The following is a 5641-nucleotide window of genomic DNA, read 5'->3' as shown; positions in this document are numbered from 1 at the left end:
CTAGGGATTCTGAGGTACATAAAATCTCAGAGTTAGGAGTTCACTTTTTAATTTTAATTAATAATGTTAGTGAAAGATATAATGCTATTACTTGCTACCTCATTAAGGGAAAGTATGTATTAGAACTTAGTTTGAGTTGGTTCAAATAGGTTCATTGGATGTTGATTCACATTGTAGCAATATGTTGGTATAGAGATTAATTTAAAAATAATTGTTGTCTCAGTTCCTTCTGGTGGCTAGCAGGGTATAAATAGATACACAATAAAATTAATATTTCTCCATCTTTAGATTCCAAGTCAGGAATCTCTATGTAGATACTAGTTGGGAAATAAAAGAACTGATAAATTAAATCAAGTCAGGTCACATGTAATCTGTTTCTTTAAGAACATATGCATTATTTTCATTTTCTGTTGTGGAGTGAGGCCACATATTTCTGGATTTTTTTTTTTTTTTTTTTTTTTTTTTTTACTTTTCATCTACTTCCAGCATCACTAAAGAAAATAATTTTCAATCTATTCTCTGATACTTCATAAAATAGACCAGCAACAAGGATCACAACACAATAATAACAACAACAACACAATAACACAAACACTGAGTAATTCAGTTATGTAATTGTTTGAAACCATACTCCCCAAACACAAACACACACACACACACACACACACACCCCAGTAGTAAAATATTTTTCACTTTTGGTTATTATTTTAACTGATTTATGTAACAATTGTCTGCTTATAGTTTCTGAACAGTCAGGCTCTGCTTCAGAGTCAAGCTTAAAAGACAGTGCCCTGTTGACACAGTTATAAGTGGCTTAAGGAGATTAAAGAAGTGATCCCCCTAGCCCTAATTTGATCCCATGGGAACATATTCTTGTTAATTTAGGTGCTCTTCACCTTTAGCTATGGAAATGAGCAAACTATTTTTAGTTAATGTAAGGACATAAAACCAGAATGCTTGTAAAGGGTGATTAAAATTTAAAATGTTATTGCTAGTTCTGCCTTAAATTCATTGCACTGTAACTATTAATTTATTAGTTTTTAGGCATGAGTGCTGTTAAAATAACTAAACAAGGAGGCCGTTATACCATGGTAGCTCTGAGGCGGCATTGGCAGTCTACCTAAGCAAAACAAAACCTAAGCTGGAATCAATGTGCTTTGATCTGAGAAAATGAAATTTAAGAGCAACCAATGACAGACAAGTAGACTTTCCCACAGAAAACAGCTACAGCTGTTCAAGTCATAGCCAAGCAGTTTCCTCACTTCGCTTCTGCATCTTTTCTATAAAAACCTCTCCTGCAGCTCCTGTTCTGTCTGGGAGTGCTCCTGACCACTTGTGGTTTGGCACCGACTAGTTATAATCTGTGTACACTCAAATAAATGCTTGAAATTTTAATATGCCTCAGTTTATCTTTTAACAGAGATTAACATGGGCAGAAGTTGCTAAGCAAGACTTTTGATGCTGAATTGATACTTACAAACTCATTGATAAACAAAGAAAAATATTTTGAGAAATGTTTTTTAAATAATTCCAGAGATACTACTTTCATAAATTTCTTCAATGTTTAAAATACTATGGTTTTCAAATTCTTCCTTGAGTCTACTTAAAAAGCCTGCTGATTTGGTCTAAAGCCTGCTAACCTCAACTTCTTTTTGTTCCTGTGTGGTAGGAACCTATATAGTTATCACTTTTATCAGGATATTTTAGAATATAAATATCAAAGAAAATATGGAGAATGGAGAGTTGTTCTCAATAAACTGAAGGGGAATAGACTTGGCAGGTAAATAGTCTTTAGAAACAGACTGAATTCACACCAACACATCATGGTAGTTAATTTAGAATCTCTGGGTGAGAAGAAAAACAATTTGAGGTCTGATCACATTTACTGTGTGGTAGGAAGCACAAATTGAAGTTCGAAGGCCCATGGTGGACTCTGGGAAAGCTTATTTAGTTCACCCTCTTCCAGTGAAATTTAGAGCAAAGACCATGGTTCCTTCAGCAGAGAAAACTATTTCCGTGTTAGTTCATAATTTTTAAATAAAAATAATGACTTTTTGTAATAATTATTTTTTTTGATATCCAAAATTGAGAAAAATGCTCATATATATATATATATATATTTTTTTTTTTTTTATGAGAGAGTGTGAGCAGAGGTTGAGAGGGTGCAAATGAGGAAGGGAAAAGAGAATTTTTAAGCAGGCTTCACACCAAGCACTCAGAACCCACCTCGGGGCTCAGTCTCATGACCCTGAGATCATGACCTGGGTCAAAATCAGGAGCCGGCCACTTAACTAAGCACCCGGGGGCCCTTAAATGCTCCAATATCTTGAAGACACATCTGTTGGCTTTGTGTAGATGATATTTACCTTGAAGCAAATATCTGCTTCTAACTATCATGTATGTGAGAGGTACGCAGGTGGTCCTCACTTTGCACAGTAGTGCAGAACCATACAAAATGATCGTAGAAGCTGAAACTGGGAAAGTGATTCTGAAACAATGGAGAAAGTGATTGTTTCATGACTTCTATTTCTTTTTGCAAAAATATTTATAAATTCTCTTATTTGGTTATAAATCTATAGAGAAATGAACAACATACTAAAACTATTCGTTAGTGCACTGTTGCTAAAAAATTAGAAACAGAAAATTGTTGTTTTGGGTTTTTTTTTTTGTAAAAATCTTATCAAGAACAGTTTGAACAGTGCTTGCCTTCTTTTTATTGTATGACTTATGATATAGAGTATTTTTTAATGGCTTAGTAATTATTATACTCTTTTCTAAGTTTAGATCAGCTTTCAGGACAATATTATTTGTGTTGTCAATGTCGTGAAATATCTTCGAGGATTTCTTTAGTGTGAAGTGTTTATGCCCACATCACTTCCTCTGGGGCATCTTTATCTTCCTCACCAGCGCCCTCCTCATTGATGCCAGTAGGCTCACCTTCACTGTGTTCTTCTGGAAGTAAGGAAATGCATAGTCTGTTAGCAGCATTGTCGGCATTTCTGTGGTCAGCTCTTCCATCTAAAATGTCATTTATGTACTATTCAGACCTGGCAAAGTTATTTCCACAGTGAAGTAAAAGTTTCTACCATATCGCATGCATTTTGCTTCCTGCCATGATGCCTGAGTATTCTCAGCTGCATGCTTTATGTCTTATATCTTCCCAAACTCAGCTAAAGAAATGACATGATCTCCAGTTATAGCTTCAGGAGTCTGTCCAAAAGTCCATTTAAGATAAAAAGCTTTAAAAGTTGAAATACCTCCTCAGTCCGGAAGCTAGATTAATCAAGTTGTGTTTGGGGACACTTGGGTTGCTCAGTCGGTTAAGTGCCTGCCTTTGGCTGGGGTCATTATCCCAGCACCCTGGGATCCAGCTCCACATTGGCCTCCCTCCTCAGTAGGGAGTCTGCTTCTCCCTCTCCCTCTGCCTCTCATCCCCTCATCCCTGCTGTGTTACTCTCTCTCTCTCACTCTGCTCTCTCTCAAATAAACTAAATCTTTAAAAAAAAAAAAATCAAGTCATATTTGTTGGTAGAAAGGCAATTTTCACATTTCCATGCAAGTACCCTAGAAAATTAGAGTGATCCAAAGTATTGCCCACCAGTATTAGTGCTTTAAATGTTCTAGATTATTTTGCCTTTTGCATCTCTCTACCACTGGTAGATAAGGAGGCAGCACAACTGCCTGTTTTGTTGTCTATGCATGAGTAGCAGATATACAGTGACCAATCACAAAAGGACTTTGAAAGAAATGACATGATTTGTCACTGATCATGATTTGCATCTGTTATTGGTGGTGATTTGTGGCGGGAAGAGATAAGAACTGACTGTTCTTCGTGCAGTCATTCACAGTTCATATATGCTGGTAGCTGAAATTTGAACAGTGTTTTTGGGGAACTGCTGTTATTTAGTTAAACGAGATTAACTAAAACACTGTTAAAAATGAGAGCTTAACAAATTTATCTGAGGAATCTGTATGTAATTTTTCTCTTCATAAAAATGTGCTTAGCTGCTCATTTTTTTTTCCCCCAGCAAATGATGGCAGCGAGCTTTAAAATGTAAGAAATAATTTTGGTGAACTTTTAAAGTAGAAATTATTTTAACTTCCTTACACTAGTAAGAAGGATGGTAGGTGGACCCTGCCTTCCATCCTTATATGCAACTCAGGAAGGCACCATGAAGGGAAGATTTATTTCCATCTCCCCTTGCATATGGCCAGCCAAGCAGACACTGAAGATTGCATCTGTAGTGCTCTTGTATGTGTAACAGACGACCTCACATTGGACTAAACACAGCCCTTCACTAGAGTGGAGTCCCGAAGAGAAGACATGTCCATAATCAACATGTATCTCATCCTTGAGAAATCATGGATTTTGGGGGAGCAGGTGATAGGCCCAGGAAAAATCCTTTGTCTGGCAAATCAACCAAAAGGCAAGTTTTCCTCAGGTACTTTTAACTTAAAACAGTTTTAAAGACAGGTTTGCTGAGATGTAATTTGCATAAAATAAAATTTCCCCATTGTAACTGTACAGTTCAATGAGTTTTAAAAACAAGGAACACTTGATAAATTTGCATGTCATTCTTGTGCAAAGCCATGCTAATCTTCACTGAGTTGTTCCAATTTTCATTCCAATAAATACTGCCAAATCAAGCACTCTCAGAATTTTAATTTTTGGCAGAATATTGCCACCTAATATTTTACTGAACATAGGGGAAGGAAATGTTATAATTTATTTTTATGATGGACATTGCATGCATATTTAATCTTTATTTTGGAAGAATTTAAGGTAATATATAGATAGATAAATAACCAGATTCAACTAAAATGTACTGAATTTTCATATTAGTTTTAGTATGTAGTTGTAATACAAATTTTGTAAGTGAAAGAAGACATTTCCTAAGGTTTAAGAAACTCGATTAAGGGGAAGGACTGGTGCATTTTGGAGCTGGGATGTGATCTCACATCTTCTGACTCACATCGTATTGAGATAGAAGTTTCTCTGTCTAGTGATGGTCCGTCAACTATGGTAATAATAGGTATGATTTATTGTGGTCTCACATAAGCCATTCTAAGTTCTCTGCATGTGGCATTTCATGTAGTCCTTATGAGAGCTCTATAAGGTAAATGCTATTATTTTCGGTAGTGCATAGATGAAGAAATTGAGGTACAGTGATTTTAGGCATACTATCTGTCCACAGTCATAAAAATAATAGGGGACACAGGCGGGGTCCTAGTTCCAGAGTCCATTATACTCACTTCACATTGTCTCTCCTAACATTCACTGACCATCAAGGGAAAAGACAAAGACTGGGGTCCCTTGTTAGAATTTTCCTTCTGAAGTAGAAGGCGCAAAAGAATGAATTAAAAGGAAAAAAATCCATTACTTTCTGGACAGGTTTTTTCCAAGTATCTTAGAAAGCACATTCTGATAGTGAATCTTTTCCATGTCAAGATATCTATTTCTAAACTTTCATATTTTCAGATTTGAGGTCTTGATTTATGAACTTTAAAAAAATTGAAATAATTTTCTAGTCTGCGAAAGGAGAATGGGAATTACAGACAGAAGCAATGTGCCCAACATCGAGCTTCAAGATCATTTTCCCTGTCGCTCTCTCTGCTTGAGATTGCTCTGTTCCCGGCTATG

At 36.0% G+C, this 5641-nt stretch overlaps 1 pseudogene; it reads right to left on the bottom strand.

Annotated features, from left to right (window-relative positions):
• Positions 1 to 4541: 4541 nt before the first annotated feature.
• LOC140604416 (U6 spliceosomal RNA) lies at positions 4542 to 4635 on the bottom strand (annotated as a pseudogene).
• Between the last annotated feature and the right edge of the window lie 1006 nt (positions 4636 to 5641).

This window comes from Canis lupus, chromosome 14 (assembly GCF_048164855.1).
Source record: "Canis lupus baileyi chromosome 14, mCanLup2.hap1, whole genome shotgun sequence".
Taxonomy (NCBI): domain Eukaryota; kingdom Metazoa; phylum Chordata; class Mammalia; order Carnivora; family Canidae; genus Canis; species Canis lupus.
This window is presented reverse-complemented; position numbering and strand designations above follow the sequence as displayed.